Raw genomic sequence first — 20,595 nt, forward strand, 5'->3', positions numbered from 1 at the left:
GAGAGAGAGAGAGGACTAGATTGTTAATATTAAGCAAGGGAGAAAGGTATAAAATAATAAATTACAAAGTTAAAAAATACACCCAAAATTCAGCAGGACTTTTTTTTTCTTTTTTTGTATTTTTCAGGCTGTTCTGTGTGTGTGTGTGTATTTGTAGATCTACATGGTTTTGTATATGCACTAAACTAATAATTTTAATGTGTAAAGTTGTAAGAAAAGGGAACAGATTTCCCTACCCCAATTACTGTTTTTTGGAAAATGAAGCCAGATTTGGAGTTCCCAACGTCCTGTAATGTGCACTCCGCTCTCCCCATCTCAGAAGAGTCAGAGTGATAAACAGTCCCCGTGTCTGGAGGACACAGTTTAGGGAAGCCCGTGGGTTTGGAACGTACCGCTCACAAGGACGTTGCCCTCTGCGTGAACTCACATTCTCTCCACCACCAGCTGCCTGCTTGCTGTTTCCCACAGACCACATCTTCTTCTGCTTCAGAGTCTGCAGAGCCAGCTCAGCTCCTTCACCCGGCCAACTCCGGCTCACCTTTCGTCCCAGCCCCAAAGCCTCAAGAGTCCTTAGTGGCCACTTTCTCTACCAGTTGGTTTCTGTAGTAGGCAAGGAGACGGTTTGTTTAATATTTCATAATACTTCTCCCACGTTTACTTGTGGACATCCTCTCATTGACTAAACTATAGCCTCCATAAGAGCTGAGCATCTGCTCCTTAACGGGACAGATATTCATTGAAGATTTTCTAGGTTGAATCAACGTTCCGCATGCTGAGGATAAAGGGATCCGTTCCAGTGATGCCTTTCTTCCTCCCTCACCCGTCTTACACTTGGGAAAGAACTGAACAAAGAGCTATAGCATAGATAATTACTTCATCAAAACGCTGGTAACATGGTAACATCTCCGAAATGTAAGGGCGGTATTCTAATGAGCGCGTGGAGGAGCTTCGTGTGCTGCGAGAGGAAATGCCACAGAAAAAGCCATATTTAAACTGAGTTGTGAAGTAAAAAGGACCTCCCTAGGTCCTTAAAAGAGTTGGGAAGACTGCAGAGTTAGAGTCTCGGAGATCTTTAAGCAACGGACACATCCGCCTGAAGGAAAATAAGTCTAAGGCAAGGCTGAGAGGCCATGTTTTCCTGTTATTAAATATTTTGATCTCTTTTGCTTCAAATACTGAGAAGCCACAAAGCAGTATGGAGCAGGAAAATGATATAAGCAGATGATGATAGTGGATTTGGCCAAATTGTTGAAAACAAAGAAAAATGGATTGAAATTCATTTTGTAGTTTGAAATGGAAGAACTTCGTGACTGAATTTGGAGGTTCTGTGTCAAATAAGGGCAAAGTAATAAATAAAAAAAAAAGCTACCGCTAACATTGATATAACATCTTCCAGGTGTCAATCTTTATTTAAAATTTTCATATTTCACCCTTAAAAAGGCCATGTGAATTTGGATTATTACTTCACTATCATAGATAAGGAAAGCGAAGTAAAGCTACATTAAATGACAATCATACAGGAAGGCTAGTGGTGGAAATCCAGAGTCTATCACTTAATATCATTCTTAGGCTTTTGCACTGAGAAACCAAGTGGACAGGGGTGTGATAAACTGAAACAGACAATGTTGGAAGAGTGTATCTCCATTAAAATAAGACTTGAGATGTGGAAATGTTGAAATGCTTCAGCAAAATGTTATGGGACGTAATAAGTCTGACATTCTAAAGCTGAATAGGAGCAGAAAATACAATTTTGAGACTTAAATTGCAGGTTATAACCAAAGCCAAAGAATAAATGAGGCTATCTGGTTATGGTTTGGGGTATGAGTAAAGCAAGCCCTTGCTGAATAGGAAGTACTGGTTAGGATTCTAAGAAGAAAATTGTCAGAATAATAAGAGAAAATGAAATTATGCTGTCATAAGAACCAAAGTAAGACCTTCATCAAAAAGAATTCAGTCAACCAGTCCATGGTAGAAAGCCAGTCTGTTGACTTACTGATTATTCATTAGGCTGTACTCTCACATCAATATATTTTTACCAGTGTTTCAGAACTCTTTCTACTTGTGCACAAATCTGTGGTAGTGATTTATGAGATTCAGCTCTTTTACTACTCTATTACGTCCACGTTATAGAAGAATAAGAAATCAGTTCTTGTGGAAACTCCATCTGCTAACAGGTTCAGAAATATAATTAATTGCCAAGATCTGAAAAATACTAAATCTTGAAAATTATAGCCATTGGATAATATCTAATACATTTTGTGAAATAAGTAGATTTGAGTAAATAATAATTTTAACCAAGTACTACTGGAATAATATTATGGATTTATATTACTGCCAGCTTTTAAAATTTTAACTAATATAATACTAATTTTAACAGAATTATTTAGAATTGTATCCATAAATACAATGGAAACATGCAGATGTGATTTCTTTTAACCATTTTAAGATTCTGCACTAGGGCTACAATAGAAACTCGGGATTGGATTGTGCTGTGTTGGGGCCGGGGATGCAGCGCAGTGATGCAGCACCTGCCTGGGAAGTTCAAGGTCCTGAGTTTGATCCCCAGTACAGTGTGTGTGTGTGTGTGTGTGTGTGTGTGTGTGTGTGAATTTCCAACAATGAATGCCATTATATTATATACATTAAACGTAACAATAAAATTATATTTTTTAAAAGACAAAAATATAAAGCACCTTTCTGATGTCCAGTTTTAACTTGTTATGGTCCTTTATCTGTTCACAATTACTCATAAGAATGATAGAGAAATTCTAATTTAACACTTTTGCTACAAGGTAAATTGACAATTTGTCAGTTGGGTAGTCTTACAAACAATTCGATGTCAGTTATGCCTACTGATGCAAGTGACTGTTCAACACAAGCAGATCAACCATTATATAGTTGCACAGATTCAGAAAGAAGCATCAGATAAATTTTGTAAATTTTGCTGTAAATATAGACAAATACTTCATGATAACACATAAATTGAATTACATTTACTTGACATCGGGAAAATATAATTGTTTGATATAGCCAGCACATGATTTGGTGTATGCTCTTCTAAAAATATATTCCTTTTTTATTATCTTGATTTAGCAAACAGCACCTAGATCATAGATGGAGTGACAAAGTTGCTTCTCAGTATTCATTTAATTTGAAAACATGCATGAATACATAAATCAATGAAGGACTAATTTATGATGCAACCTAAGATTATGTTTTTAGAAATGTTATTGAACATATGATTGTTGAAATACTTTTGAAATTAGTTTAGGTAAAATTTTTCATGTAATATTTGATGTCTTATTTAAAATTTGGAGAGAATATTACAAATCCTGGCAATATAAAAAAAATCTTAGTAGCTTACATAGTGTATTTTTATAATATCCATCAAGTTTCATAAATGATAGAGGAATATAACCTCTTTTCCTTTTAAATTATCCATTCTCCTACATTATCATTTTGTCTTATCTATTTAATCATTCTCAGAAGATCTGGAGTAATTCTAAGATTTCTTCTATTTTTTTAATTATTGAATTTTTCATTATTCCTAAGCTAATAATGAATCCATTAGCAAACTATGTTGACTTTCTGGGGGAACATATGAGACCATTCATTGTATTCCAAAATCCACATTTAGGGCAAGTTGCCATCTCTCACCTGAATCTGTGCAAGAGCCTTGACAAAGGACTCCAGCTCCAGCTCCCTAAAATTATTCCTTTCCACTGCAGCCAGGAATTATTTTAAAGGAAAATGCAATTATAACCTCTCCTGCATGCCACACCCGTGAGCGTCCCGCACACTCCTGGTAGAATCCAGCTCTTCTTCACGACTGGAAGGAACACAGTTCCAGCATTTCCTACATCTGCATGCAGTGCACTCTGTCTCCAGTGGCTCCTGACTCCTGTTTGCTGACCTTCGCCGCTGGGATTTTAACAGGTCAACTTCATTCCTGCTTCAAAAACAGAATGACTGCTATGCCTTCTGCCAAGAAAATACTTTCTCAAATCACTTCATTCTCCTGCTCAAATACTTCTTTAATGAAGCTGATCACATATTGATCTTGCTTTTACTGTTTTCACAGCTTGATCAATACTTACCATCACATTTTCTTTCTTTTCTTCCTTCCTTCTGTGCTTTCACCCCTTCATTCATTCCGCTCTAATTGCTATATGTTGTGATTGTTTTTCCTTCTATTTTGCAGTTTTAAAATGTTAAGTTTTTCACATTTTAAGCTAAAATTTTTGGACATTTTCATGATGTGAAATACAAAATTAAAAAAAATGTTATAATAACTCAAATGGATATAATCTTTTCTTATGGTTTGTACACTTAGTACCACTATAGTTATTCATGTCCCATGAAATATACATTTTGCATATTGTTCAATATTATCTGAATAGATGACATATATTTTTAGAACCAAATCAGATTAGGGTAATCATGTAGAATTTACATGATTAAGTGGACAGACAGTTTATATTATTAAAAGGACTACTGAAATCCTAGAACTTTACTAAAGCAGAGGCATCCTTTGTTGTTTCACAGAATAAGACACCACAATTATCAGTAGTTGACAGATCTTTCCAAAGAGGTGGATGATTCTTGGAACATGATGATTTCAATCCAATTTTCTTTAATTCCAAGTCAAGACAATTACATTTTGTAAAAAAAATCTAATGTTATTTGCTATAAAATGATACATACATGACTATATAAATTTAATTATACATGCATGTTTATATTTGTGCACACAATATGCAAACTTAAATTATTAATGTTTTCCCACATACATACATTCACTACAAAGGGATATAGGACTCTATTGCAGACTACTTTTTATGAGATTTCTGTTTCTATTCTTTCCATTGCATTTGTCATTTTGTTCATGAAGAGGTTCGTAATTATGAAAGTGATGGTGACCAAGACTGCCAATATTGATGAGTACTTGACAAACTTACCCAGGCTTCAGACAAATAAAATTCTGAAATGTGTTTCTCACTGTGGTGCTCTAGACCATGGTATGTTACTACTGATCTCTCTTTATCTCTTCCAAAGGATAAATACATGCATATATCCATTTATTAACCCACTTAGATAGGAATAGGGATACACAGAAAGAGGGGATTGTAAAATTGGGCAAAATGAACATGATTCTGTATAGGAAAGTGTTGTATTTAATATTGTATGAAAGATCATGGAAAGCCCTTGATTGAATAAATATAATGACAAGTTGGTCACATAGTAGAAGGAAAAAAGGTACAAAATACATGCTCATTACTGTAATGATATAACACATTTATAAAGCAATGACATTTCATAGAGAAGGGTGAGTAAAGAAAGAAGACATCTAAGATTTGAGATGAGACTATAGAAATTTCTGAGCAATACTGCTCATAGACTGAATTAGGACATATTTTAATTCATTGTGCGCAAAAGGTTTATGGTGATTGGCCCTTTCCAGCTACAAAGCCATCTTACACTATTTGAACACTTTTCTAGCACGCTGATATACCTAAGTACATTACCCAAATAGGAGTTTAATGGTTGCAGCACATAATTGAAATAACTTGGAAAAGCAACATAATAATACTAGAATTCCAGGAAATATTGGTTAATGATGTGTATCAAACATCATTCCTTTTAAATTACTTTAGTAACCATCGTGATACAAAGTCTCCTCTTTATGCTATATTTAAGTTTTAAACACTGCAGTAACACACATCAAATTTCCCTGAAACATTTCATGTTAACCACTGCAGCAAATGCCCCTATAAGTTTTGAAATGTTCATCTATCAAGAGTCATGAACATATTTTCCTTATAGTTATTTTTAGCAATAGTTAGAATTAATTACATTTTCAACTTCTCATTCATTTTAACAACAAATAGAATAAAAGACAAAGTTTTTTAATGCAAGGTGAATTGACATTTCGTATAAGTATAATTGAAAAAGAGCCTACATAGCAGAAATGCTTTTGGTATAAATTTGTAACTGTATTATATGGCTCCCACTATATTGTGCCATTTTTATTATAATTGGAGGCATTTTGCTACCAAATATAGGGAAAGGGTATTTCATACTGGTAACCAGGAAATAAATGATCTGCAGGTATTTTTTGAGAGGAAAATACGTTTTTATTCAAATAAAATTTAACATAGTAGTAATGTCCCTGATAAATGCTTACATGGCTTAATATAGATAAAGAAAATAATTACACATACACATCTAGAAGAATTATTGTTTTTCCTTAAAGCAAAGTATTGCTGTTATGATTGCTTTCCTTGGCCATTATATCAACTTTGCTTTGTATCATATAAAAGTAATAGTCTCCTGCAAAGCTGTGACTTGTTTATTTCTCCACCCACAGAAAAAAGTCAAGACTCTATGAAACAGAACAGCTTAGCTATAATCTTATCAAGTTCCTGAAATGATACTTTTTGGAAGTAAACATATATGATAAAGGCATATAAAATCACATCTCTGAGGTCTTAAATGTATTCTTATGGAAACATTTTATATCTTGTGTTACCTCTTCTCAAATGTTTCAATTGCTGTAATTAAGTAAGTTCATATTCCTCTTATTGTGTAGTTGATATTCCCAGTGTTTTACTTTCTTTTGTTTCCATACAAGACTTTTCAGCCTACTTAACACCAGGCCCATTTTGCTAGCAAACTAACACCATATGTTGAAAAACTTTCATTTGCCTTTTTACCTCAAGGAGGAGATCAGGCATTTACCTGACTTTTTACTGGGTTTATAAAACAGTATGATTCCCTTTCAAATGTGATTGTTCTTTATTTTCCTAACCTTCCAGCCAACATTACCATCCAAGGTAAATTATTAAGGAAATGCAGCTGGCAGAAATCACATTCATTCTCTTAGAAACACAAGCAAATCATTATCATCCAAATTGACTCTATGAAGAAGAACTAAGATCATAATTAGTAAGAATTGACAATGGTTACTAATAACAAGTGGCCTTTGGGGATATATATTATATTTACTGCCATGGTATTCATAGAATAGTCTCAAAGCTGGATGATTTCTGGTCTCCCTTCCCATCTTCAGCTGAGACTCAAGTACACAAACCAGGCTGTTACCTCTGCTCTTGACTTTTCTAACTGATGTCCCAGTTATTCAAGGGCTGTGTTCCTTAAGATTGCCCCTTCTCTTCTCCACCACCTAAGAATCTATTCATGAATCAAAGACTTGTTGCTGTGACTCAATTCCGGCTGCTTATCTGACCCCTTTTATGCCAGCTGTGTAGAACTCGGACCCACATCTATGTGCTGCTACGTTACCTTTACAACTTACAGGTGCCATTTATTAAGCCTTTGCTGTAGTTCAAACATAATCCTAAATACAAGTTATCTACTTTTTCCCAATCTTCTGAAGTGTAGCTTATATATAGCCACGGTCCAAATTATTCCACATAAATTATGACTTTTAGTTCATTTTCACTTTACGATATAGTCAATGAGAATTTTGAGAAGGAACATGATCAATATCACTGCAGATGAGAACATTTTTAAAAGTGATTTGTTAATTGGTAGAACTGCTACCACAGATTACAACAAATTGGTCTTAAAAAAAAAAAGATAAAAGAAATATACTTTCTCACTGTTAAGAACGCCAGAAGCCTACGATGAGGGCTTTATCAGAATTTATTTCTGGAAGGTCTAAATGTGTCACGGCTCTTCCTTCTGCAATTCTTGGTGAGTAGTGATTAGTACAGTGCCTGCATCACTCCAAGCTCAAGCCTCTCATCACATTGCCTTCTCGTGTGTGTTTTTGTGTGTGCATTTCTGTATCTAAATCTCCTTTCCTTTTCCTCTTAAAGACATCAATAAAAAAGTCATCAATATTACTTGATTAAATTGAGAAATTTCCTATTTTTAAATAAAGTCACATTTGGAGATTTTAGGGATTATGATGGACAGGTATCTTTTGGGGGATCACAGTTCAAACCATTACAATTTGTAATTTTAAAAGATACACTCAATTATACAGTATGATGTTCTGTCTAAACTATCGGTGCTGTTTTTTTTGGGGGGGGATTCCTCCCTTTCTAAGCCTGCTATAGGCTCTACCATATTTCTTTACTGTACCAATTAGACCTATTTTGTGTGTTCTGGTTTTTTGTTTGTTTGTTTGCTTGTTTTGTTTTGTTTTTTTCAGAACTGGGGATCGAACTTGGGACCTTGTACTTGTGAGGAAATTGGTAGAACCACTGAACTGTATTCCCAGCCCATGTGTCTCTGTTTTCTGTACCTAATTTCAAGTTATCGTCACCAAGAATTTGAAGAAGCAACTATAACACTGTATAATTGCTTCCTCAAGTCCAAATAAGTAACGTCTTCTCTGTCAAATTCCAGTCTATTTCTTATGTTCTATTAACTTCTAGAAAGTTCTATCACATAAGATTCACTAGAGTCTTTATAGTAACTACACACATTATTTGATGACCTACCTCAGTGCACTTCAGATTTGTAATAAAATATCCTGAACTCATAGATAAAATACATAATTTATGAAATATTTCATTTGAATTGCTACAAATACAGATTGACACATAGTTCAAATAATCATTGACTTTAAGTGCTGGGGATACCTTATGTTTCCATGTAAATCCTGTAAATTATGGATATTCTTTGTTGGCATAAGTTTTATTTCTTCTTTCTATTTTTTGTGGTGTACTTGTCCTTCATCTCTACTGTTACATTCAAATCTGGTAATTATTAAAGCTACCCACAAAGTTAGTTAATATGTATTAAATATTTATTATCTCACTTATTTACTCTTTTATATATAACACTCTTGTCTTCTGAAAATATGCAAACCCTGTAAACTCAAGTACATGATATAATATCACGATGTTTTTTTTCAGCTTGACTGTAAAGATACATAGCAATAATTATTTAAATATGCAAAAATTAAAAAAATTGAAAAGTACGATTGCAAAGTATTTCTTAGTATTTTTATTGATTTGTTTAGTATTTTTTTTTAATGTAGCACCACAAATTGTAATAAATACAGCCTGGAAACAGCCAAAATGCCCTTCAACAAATGAATGGATAAAATGAGTTTTTTTTTTTTCTACAGTGGAGTATTATTACTCAGCCACAAAGAAGAATGAATTTGAGACATTTTAGGTAAGTGGATATGCCTTGACTCTTAAATGATATCATGCTCTCTGGTGTGAGACACTGAAAGAGTAAATAAGGACCAAATGTATAATAGATATTGTGAAGCAAAAAGAAACTATTCCAATGGGAAAGGGCTCAAGAGAAGTGAGAAAGGGAAGAAAAGGGAAAAGAAAAAAATAAGAAAGGAAGATAAAATACAACAAAGCTCTTGTAAATGAGGAGAGGAGGGGTAGAAGGGAATGGGAAAATATGAATCAGGGTATATCATGCACAGGTACAAATTTCACACAATGAATGTGATAGTTCTGCTTATGTAAATTATACAAATAAACTTAATGATAAAAAATATGGTCTGAGTACAACGCACTTTGCCATTGGTCCTCCCTGAGATACTCCCCTCCCATCAAGCACGATTATTCCATCATTCTTGCCACTGTCTGCAGCTGATCTAGAAGTCCAATTCCTCTTCACTGAGTGTTGTTACGAAGTGTGAAAACCACACACACACACACACACAGTGAAAGCCGCTGCCACGTGCCATCTAACAGAAAGGCAGCCTTGTAAAAATGTTACATTGTGTTTTTATCCACCTTTTTTACTGGATCTGGCACTGTGGGACTTTCGGCTCTTCCCCAAAGTCAAAATGACCATAAATGTAAACATTATCAATCATTTCAGAACAAAGTAGCCACGACAGCATAACCAAAGACACTCATGAAAGAGGACTTCCAGAACTGCTGTAGAAAGTGTGTATTCACCTCAGATGCTCATTCCATTTTGGGTAATAGCCACACACCATAAAGAGTGACATGTAAGAGTTTGTGTTCAGCTACATTTCACATTTTGTTATGAGAATAAAATTGTTTAATATGAAATTCAAAAAAGAAAAATGAGGTTTCTCAGATCTGGGAAATTAATTTTTTTTTGTTTGTTTCTTTGTTTAATAATAGAACAGGACCAGGGATTTAGCTCAGTGGTTCCACCCCCTGCATCACAAATGCAAGGTCCTGTTTTCGATCCCTGGTACCAAAATAAATAAATAAATAATAAAAGAATAGAATAGAATAGAATAGAATAGAGCTGTACATAGTTTGGCCCCCAGTTAGAGTATACTTTAACTAATACCTTGGTTAAGAAAAATGACACCTCCTAAGGGCATCAATCAGCGAAACGGCGTAGCTTGCAGTAAGTGTAAGCCTGCGTGTGTGGGAATGGTGTTGGGGTAGAGAGGCTTTAGCCTCTAACAGTTCCTCCGCAAAGCCACTTTGGGCACGGCACACACTGCCTAGCCACACAAAGTGGCTTTGGATTTATTTCAGAAGATGCAAAGACTTTTCTAGTAAGGGAAGGATGTTTAAAAAAATACTACATTTTATTTTTAAATTTTATTTTATGTCATTCTTTCCCTCAAGCCCCCTCCCTCCCTTTGTACAAAAGCTTTGTTTCCATTTCTCCTTGTACTTCCACATTTTCTTGACTCTTCCTTGGGAGAAAGGAATGAGATTTTTTTAACCCCTTAATAAATCTTTAATGTATATATAGCATTTATTGTGTGCTATTGCCTTACACGAATTAATCATTTAATATGCACACCTGTTATATGAGTTTATGCACATTTGTTATCTGGAAACCAAAGTGCAGAGAGGCAAAACGAATCTTCCAAGTCATACAGAGGTTGACATGATAGATAATAATATCAAATATATACAGCCTGGCATTCTGTGTTCATAAACACTTCAATGTCCATGCCTCTGAACAGATGAAGAATATTAAAATAAGTATAAAATCTTGTAACCATGTAATATTTAATAAGCAGTAAGTAGGGGGCATCCATAAATCAAAGAATTAACTTTGAGAAATACCAGCTTAGGGTATCAAAGAATTGAGTTTTAAAAGGCAAAGCGATATATAAAGTAGAGAAATCATTCTGCATGCTGATAAGACAAAAATCTTATCAGTTTTTGTAGTTGGCTAAAATCCTTTTTTTATAGATTAAATCAGAAAAAGGGTGAGCTCTTTGTTGTCCTTGAAAGTGTTTCACTGTCAAATATTTTGGTCTCTAAGTAGTGAAACAAATAATTCCCAAATTAAGAGCATGTTATGCCTATAACTCCTCATTTACCTAATTGCAGAGAAAATTATTTTAAAAGTAATTTCCCCCTCAGAAGCAATTCTAAGAATGAAAATTAAATATAAAGAGAAACTGCAGTTCAGTTTTTTTTTCCCAAAGAAAAGGAAAATAGCTTTCTAAACAAACTGTAATTGAAAACACTTAGTGAAAATACATTGAATGACTAGGATTTTATTATATCTTTTACTCACACAAAAAGATTGGAAAAAAATAATATTTTTCCAGTTTGCATACCATCAAATCTGATAGTCTCAACTTTGGAAAACAGATAATTATATCCCAGCAGAGGTGTGTGCAGTTGGGAAATGTCATATTGCATTTTATCAGAGTCACGCAGGGCATGTGAGGAAAGGGAATCATACAGCTAACTCCATATCTATTCTCTGATGCCGGTCAGCTCAGGAGCTGTGGGGCTGAAGAGTCTCGCCCACTGTAAACCAAAGCTACTGAGTAACCTCATCATAATCTCAGGACACCGAATGACCCAGGAAGACGCATAGTTTCCATAAAGCCATGCATTTTCCAGAAAGAAAGAACATTAGAGATTTTTCAACTAATGATTATTTTTGTTTCCTCTGTCACTTAAAAAAAAACAATTATTGTTTATTATTAATATACAGCAGTATGGTGGGCCTTGTGGCATAATTCAATTTTTAGAAAAATGGTACTCTGTGCTTTGTAACAACGTGAAATCACAATGTCTGGGTAAAATAACTTCACCTTAGAAATTTATAGTTTCTTTTTGGAATTAGGACAATGAGTAACCTTTACGTATTCGTTTTTCTAAGACATCGCATATAAATGAGATCATGAAGCATAGCGAGCGCTAAGCTTACCTATGGTGATACAGATGGCAGGAGGGCTGGGGCTGGCTCCGTGCTAGAGAGCTCCAAGCCTGAGGCTGATCCCACCACCAAGTGGAAATGAAATAACAGAGTATTCCATTGTGTTTCTGGACACAATTTCTACTCCATGCATCACTTACAGATATTTCGGATTTTCTACATCTCGCGGATCATGCTCTTAGCCACACGAGCCTGTAGACAGTTTTCTGAAATGGTAATTTAATTTCCTTTGGATACATACATCAGGACAAGGGACAACTAAAACATGCTAATTCTATTTTTAATTGTATAAGGAAACTCCTTACTGGTTTCTACACTGGCTCCATCAATCTATATTCCTAGACTAAACATTTTTGTGTAGATGAATGAGATAAAGTTTTTTTTTTGTTTTGTTTTGTTTTTGTTTTTGTTATTTCCTGTGTGTTTGCAGATCACAGTGATCACAGGTGCTGCTTTATGTATGGCTTTGGAAACCTCCCAGGTAATGTTTGTATTTCACTCAGAAATTTCTTCTGGTGTAGCGAAGGGCCTTTACTGAATACATTACTAGATTTTCCCTGAGACGATATAACCAGGTCAGGAATGGGGATTTAGCTCAGCGGTTCCGTGGCCTGCCTTGCAAGCGCAAGGACCCGAGTTCAAAGGTCACAAGGCCTCTGAGGGCCTATTGAGCCCCGAAAGCAAGGTAAGTAAGCAATCAGCATCATTGATTTTAAATAGGGGACTGGAAATTTAGTCATCACTTTAATTTTGAGGAAATTATCTTATGGTATACTTGTGAAGAGTAAATGAGAAAACTCATGTCAGTAGTAAGCCAGTGCCTAGTACAGAAAATGGTCATAACTTTCATGGCAGTTTTTAATTAAACATGTTCATTGCATCATTATTGACAGTGAAATCAACCTAAGTCACTATCTGTGGATAAATGGACAAATTTGTGTTATTTCTACAATAGAATGTGATTTAGCTGTAAAGAGAAATTATTTCACTTGTTAAAATCTGGAGAATATTATGCTAACTGAAATAATACAAGCACAGAAAGAAAATTACTGTGTGTTTCACTTATATGTGGCTTCTAAAACACACAGAGATAGAAACAGAGAGTAGTGGAGTGGCGATTACTGGTGGCTGTGGGGTAGGGAAAAATGGGAGAGGCTGGTCACATCATAGACAATTTCAGTTACGCAGGTGAGAAATTGCTGGAGATCTAATGATGAGTGTGTTGGGTCTCATTAACTTTATTATATTGTATAATTGAAATTTGGAACATAAATGTTGAACATTTTCACTCTTTAAAAAAAGATATGTTAATTAGCTTGTTCATGACAATCATTTTGCAGTTTGCATATTTCAGAACATTACATTTTATAAATTTTACAACATATTTGTATACATTTCTGTAAACTACACCTGACTGAAGCTGAAAAAGAAAGCTCCATTAGATAAAATGCTTAAAGATAGTCATAAAACTAATGTAAAACAGTTTGGATAATTAAAAGATCAGGGCTTTCCACTGAATTTCTTTAATACATATAACATTGAAGTTTTTGTCTACTGCTCTGTGAAGCTTTTCACGAATTTAGCCACTTAATGCAAATTTATAACTGCATCATTTCTGATGTTCAGGAAGGAAGAGTGTATTCTAACTGATCTCATATTGTTTGAATCCAAGTGTTGACCGAGGCATGCGCATCTGGAGACATGGCTATGGATGGATCTACTTCCAAGGCTTCTGGGGTGGCTGGCAGTACTCATTTCCTCGTGGGTGTAGGACTGAGGTCTCCACTGTCTTGCTAGCATCCATCTGTAAATGATTTTACCTGAGTGGCTGCTCTCGGGTTACACCACATGGTCCTCCATGTCAGGCATAAAGAAACTCCCCAGTAGTGGATTTCTATCACACCTCAACACTTTCTGGTTTCCCTTCTGTTCCCAGCTAGAAAAAATTATGCTGTTATAAAGGGTTAATGTAATTAAACTACAACCTATTTTTAGGCCAAGTCTGCCATGTAATATGATTGAATCATAGAGCACAATCTTCTGGACTGGAAAAATCCCAAAATTATACAGTGTGAGTAGAATAGCAAAAGGGAAATCTTGAAGGTCGTCATGACTATTATCTATTACATGCCTAAGGAGGCCTTAGGTATAGTTAGATACTTTCAATAGCATAAGTAATTTACAAGTTACTTGACTGAAAAAATTAGGAAACATGTAACTGAGGTCGGTGTTCTCAGCTGATCAAAGGATATTTTAATCATGGTGTCACCTAATCACAGAGAGATAAGCATAAGTGTTTTAGAGTACTGAAAAATCTCTTTAAAGTAAGGTTAACATTTTTACTGATTAGAAGAACTTGGTAGGGAGAAATATTGCATCAGGACCCCTTTTTATGTTTGAGGAAATATGCCCCTGCACAACAAGAGGAAACAAAGGCAACACTGACTTTAAGAAGATTTACAGACATGAGCTGCCTGCCCTTGTTTTATGAACTAGAACAATTCTATACCTTTTAGAAGCACAGAATATGCACCGACTCATTTTGCCTTATGGGTATTTCAAAGCTTTTAATCTAATAAAACCGATATGTCAGCCAGTAGTATGTCAGAGTCTCATTACTCCACATCCTTAGTGCTTGACGTGGATGGTTAAGTCCCTGCATGATTGTACCCCTGGGGGGTTTCCTGAGGTGGAGCATGCAGGTTTGCATCTTAGTGACAAAATAAAAAAGAGAGTGAGAGCCTTAAATATTCTTTTACTGTTTTCAGTGAGGTGTTCCTTCAGAATGATGAAAGTAGATTCTGCAGTACAGCCTCAGAATTGTGCGTAAGCACACTCTTTGTTCTGTGCGTCTTATCAGAAGTCACTTTCTAACCATATTCGGTAGACAAACACATCCCCTCTTTGTCATTGCGTCACCTAAGCTCCCTCAGAGACGGCAGGCACACAAGCACTGCAGCTAATAAAGGAGCTACAAATTTAAACTTCAATGTAAAAGCAAGAATTAACGCAACTCCTAAATACAATGTGGTGGTCATTTTTTAAAAAATCAAACAATATTTGCTTATAAGGTCTTTACTCAAGTCTGTGGAACAAAGTGATAAGGTAAATGTTACAATGTCTCTACAGTAATGCTTTTTATGGAGTCATAATTTTAAAACCTTAAGAAAGAACAAAATTAATAAGGGGGTATTTGCTGTCTTTCAGTCATGGAGAAAAACAATTTTAAAATCCACAGGCATCATTTATCTATGGAAGGAAGGTGATTTTAAGGTACACAGCTTTTCCATAAGATAATAGATAGCACGCTGGGTTTTGCTAATGTTTTGAGATTTGAAATTATTAAAAAAGAGCATGGTAATGAACATTAGAGAACTGAGAAGTTTTAAAATAAAATTCTAACTGCACTTAATCTCACGTTGTCTCCTTAGCCTTTTTTACATTTTAACTGTGGTGCCATTTTTCACTGAGATGGCAAACATAGTTCTACATATGCATAATGCATTCTATGTTAATGTGTATCGATTAAAATATAGATAGTGATGTCACAATGTTGGAATTTTCTCCTCTGTGACCCTTCTCAAAGGCTTCCTCTTCCTGTTTCTCATAGATTTCATTTTTCTTTTTAAAGGAACAAACAATGCATATTTTAATAAGTCTCCATACTACATGAACTCTAGTATGCATAGGTGAAAAAGACATGATTCGACAAAAGAAAAAACTAGAAAGCTGCTACATCACAAACTGTGAAGTCTTTCATTTCTGCACTGAAGACACTGCAGGAAAATCAATAACTTCCTTTGAGTCCACTCATCTAGCTGCTTATGAGAAATTTACATCTCCCTGACAGGCACTTTGTAAGATCTGGTTCACCTGGGTCAGGAGAGTCCACCTAATTTGCATGTTGAGCAATTTCTCTCTTCCTCTTTACCTGTTCGGTGAAAAAGGGAGATTGAACCTGGCCATAAAGAGGAGCTCATTATGTCTCGGCTGAGAAGAGTAATTTTGTAGTTGTTCCTAGAGTGCAGGAGTATCATATAACGATAATATTTTTTTCATAGCTCCTCAGACCTGTGCATACACCAGGAAGTGGAAGGAGTACGCACAGAGGCACATCTGAGGTTTGTGAGGTGTCATTCACCACATGAAACTGAAATGTTCCGTCAAGGTCATTGGACAAATAAGACCATCAAAGGGTTATATGAGCTATTTGCACACAAATGAAAAGCAAGGTAAGATATTTAGATTACTTCTCATAAATCATAAAAGAGAACCTCTATATGTTGTTCGAAAAGGTCTGAATATCAAATAAATATTTATGTCATCATATACCAATAACTCCTGGCAGATGTTTTCCTAATGTGGAAATAAGCACAGTTAAAAAATTAATAAAAATTAAGAAGGCAAGACTGAAACATTTTGAATCACAAATAAAATTATAGTTAAGTCTTTATCTTTGGACCCTCCCCCACAGCTAAACACGGGTCTGAGTGGAGATCAACGAAACTAAGGATAAAGTCCGAAATCTGCTTTTGAATATTTTCTCTCCTGGATAAAGTTTTTAATGAGATTCAAAGTAATATATTTTCTAGTATTCATGGAAATTTTCTATTTGGCCCCAGAAAACCATTCTGAGGTCGGTGTGACACATCTGCATTTTATTGAAAGAGTCATTCATGAATGAATGCCTTGCTCTCACATAATACACGATTTCTCACAGGAGCAAGTAATTGCTGAATGGGTGTGTTCATTAGAAATATGATGGTGATAATTTAGCTTTGCCTACAGTGAATTCCTAAACCTGCAGTCCGCTGTACTATAATAGGTGAATTGATTTTCAATATTAGTCCTTGTATTCCCTAATTTAATATTATTATTACAAGACACACCTTTTTTTGACTGATCACTACCTCTATGGAAACAAAAGCTCAAGCACAAGTACAGTCATCCTTAGATACCTTGACATACTTCAACAGTGGCCTCACTCACCACATGTTGACAAATCAGGGCTGTCATTCTCTTTATTATCCAATGAGGTAGTCCCACATTAAAAAATAACAACTGCAAGATTTCTAATGCTGTTCCTCCGGGTTTGAGACTTTAGGAGAATAGTAGTTTTGTTTGCTTCACTAACTTGAAGTTTGCACACAAAATGAAACTTTATTATTTTAAAAGTTTTTGTACATTTTATATTGCTGGAATTGGTTCACTTATGTCTTTGAACATACAGATTTTTGAAAATATCTTTAGTTTTCCCAGAATCGGTTACATAGCCCTGACAGATGTGTGGAAAATATGGAGGAAGAAGGTTACGAACAAAACACAGTCCCGGTACCAATGAGCTAAAGGAGAAACTATCAGTACATCCCATTCAACAGTGAGGACAAATGAGACGGGGAAAAGAGGACATATTGACAGCAGTACACATAAAGACATCAATACAAAACAAAGTATCAGTTTTCAACCTTCATTTAAAAATATTTTAATGTACATTTCAGGTATACAGTACAGTTCCATTCATCATTGGGATCGTGTGCCTTTACATGATAGGTCTTGGCTCTTATTTTTTCCCCATTGCCCTAGCCTCCCTTCCCCACTTCACTCTTCTCTATTGACAAAGTCAACCTTCATTTTAAATGATGACACTACCCACTGTCTTGATGGTAATATAACTAGTTTTCTCCAGTGAAACATCTTAAGATATGAAATTAAGCCTATGAATACATGGATTTGTGTTAAGAAACTTTGATTATTTCAATTAGAAAATGGTGCATAGGTATAGTTTTATTGAAAATACTTTTTTTTAAATGCTGTCAAATATTTTTCTAGAGATAAATATATTAATCAAAAGTATATTATCTCCTCTCTGATGTATTTCTGACTCACATGAGCCAGATGAGTTTCCTGTCTGGTAGCTCTCTGTCCAATTTAATCACTGCTGATAAACACTACTAGTTACTTTTTACCCACCAAGCAAGCAAACATTTTTAACTTAATGCATGTTGTCTACATTATACATATTTATATCCTAAAAAACGATCATAGCCAAAATCCACATAGGTTTCAGCCACTAATAGGTGATTATGTAATTAAGTCAAACACATAAACCTCAGTAGAACAAGCCTATGGGATTGGCAGAAATACAGTGAACACGTGTGCAATCAAATACTTTAAATAGTTTAATAACTTATTGGTACACTTCAAATTGTTACTTGTTTCTGTAAACATTACACCAATGGACATGGACATAGTTAAAAGATAGTAGCAAAATTTATGCAATAGATAAAACAAAATACGCACCAGGACAGTGAAAATTAGAAAATCAACCTCTCTCTGTTACATGTTTTTCTTCTCTTAGCCTAGCTTTACCAAGACTGTGCTCCACCAAACTCTGAAATATCAGCATCTTCCCTTCAATAAAATACTTATTATTTGTCACGTATATTGGAAAATGAACATGGGTTTAATCTGGTAGTGAAGTTTCCACAACAATTTTTTTTAGAAGAGGAAAAGCAAGATCAAAAAACGTAATGAAGTATCAACATTCTATATTTTATATGGTATATGTGTTGCCTGAGGGACGCTGTCATCCACTTGGTTGAGCATTTTCAAAGGTCTCAGTTCAGATCTTTTTCACTGGTACTGGTTTTGCTCATTTTTGAACACGTGCTTAAACTTTGCAGAAGTAAACCAAATAAACAGATCTTTCTGATGAGAAAGTACACATGGGAATTGGCCTGACCTTTCACAAACCAACCAGCATGAATGGAAGCATTTGTCCTAGGATGTTGGGCTACTGTGACAAATTCTCTGATTGATAGCCTGTGCCTTGAGCTGTGTCTTGAGTCTCGCCCTGCCTAATTGGTTACCAGGTAGCAGGGACAAGTAACCTGGAGCTCCCTTGGACCTATTTTCCAAGGCTACTTATTTCATTCATGAGGGCTCCACCTTGATCACCTTGGGAAGTAGGTTTTAATACTTGAAATGTGGAGAGAAAGAAATAATCAATTACAACAGTATTAAATGCTATATGCAGGGAAGAATGAAGGCTACAAAGTTTTTGATGGCTGTGTTAAAAAAAAACTGTCCATGGTTCTACATCAAATCCCTGTTGTAATTGTGTTTTGCAGGTATGGCCCTTGGAGTGCAAGTCCTTTGTAACCTTGCCCAAGCCCCAAACATTTTGTACCCCAATTTGAGAAGAAAATTTAAAAAGGTGCCTAGGTAAGCTCTCAAAAAAAGCTCCACTCAATTCTTGGTCTCTGTTCATCTTCATATCTTTTTCTCTAACATGTATGCAAAAGAGTTCCTGTATTATCTCTACATTTATGTCACCTCTTCAGTTCTCTGCTCTAAAAGTAAAGTGATAAATTTTAGATGACTTTAGAACCCTTATGTAAAAGCAACAAATCAATTTAGAAAATTAAAATCATTATATTATTTATAAGGAAACATCCATGTTGTTAAAAATAAAATCACAAAGAAGTAAATGCAAGCATTTGGACTGTGTTAGTTATCAGCAGTTGAAAACAATATTTACATTTGAGCTTCCTGAAAGCTGAACTACTACAGAGGAGTGTGTGTGTGTGTGTGTGTGTGTGTGTGTGTGTGTGTGTGATCACCTTTATAATTACTTAATGTGTGTCCTTTAAAGAGGACACATGTTTATCATAGACTGGGGACTTCCACTTCCACTCCTCAAAATCACTGTATTACTCAATTCTGAGCCATGTCTTACTTGGTTTAAATCACTTCTCCCATAGGTTTAATACATCCATCTACTCACCTTTCTATGGAGTTTCTTTCCGTCTCCCTCTCTCTCTCCCTCCCTCTCTCTCCCTCACTCCTTCCCATTGCTCACTTCGAACTTTCAATGTCATATCTCAGAGCTTGGTCCTGAGTCCTCTCATCTACTCTGCAAATGCACAAGTGCTAGGATTTCTCTTCTAGTGTAAGGATTTTATCCTCAATATAATGCCAAATTGCAATTATACACCTTTATGCCAGATATCCCTCTGGCTTTGTACATTTTATGTACAAGGCCCAGAGAACTGTACAGGAGAGTGTACTCTGTGGCCTGCTCTGAGTGGTGTGTGTGCACATGTCTACCTTCCACCTTGACTTATTCAGATGACCATGCACCATTCGGGCCAAACATCCTCAAATTCTTCTTGAATCCTCTTATTTTAACTTTTGCAACCAACAATACTGAGCTAAATATTTGTAATTTGAAAGTTTATACCATTTTTTTTGCTGTTATTCTGATAGGTGACGCCATTATCACTTATCTGGTTGATTATCGTCTACAACAACTTCAGAAATAAATTATCAAAAGAGATTTCCCAGTTACATGTTTGACCTACTAATGAGCTTTTTAATATCAAGGTTAAAATAAGCATAGCAAGGACCCGAGTTCGATCCCCGGTACCACACACACACACACAAAAAAAAAAAAAAAAAAAAAAATTTAAA

At 35.2% G+C, this 20,595-nt stretch overlaps 1 protein-coding gene across 2 annotated transcripts in view; it reads right to left on the reverse strand.

Moving 5' to 3' along the window:
* Cdh12 (cadherin 12) overlaps window positions 1-20,595 on the reverse strand; it is a 976,411-nt gene that overhangs the window by 345,461 nt on the left and 610,355 nt on the right. The window lies entirely within an intron of this gene.

This window comes from Fukomys damarensis, unplaced genomic scaffold, assembly GCF_012274545.1.
Source record: "Fukomys damarensis isolate Sample0158 unplaced genomic scaffold, DMR_v1.0_HiC HiC_scaffold_1, whole genome shotgun sequence".
NCBI classification, from domain to species: domain Eukaryota; kingdom Metazoa; phylum Chordata; class Mammalia; order Rodentia; family Bathyergidae; genus Fukomys; species Fukomys damarensis.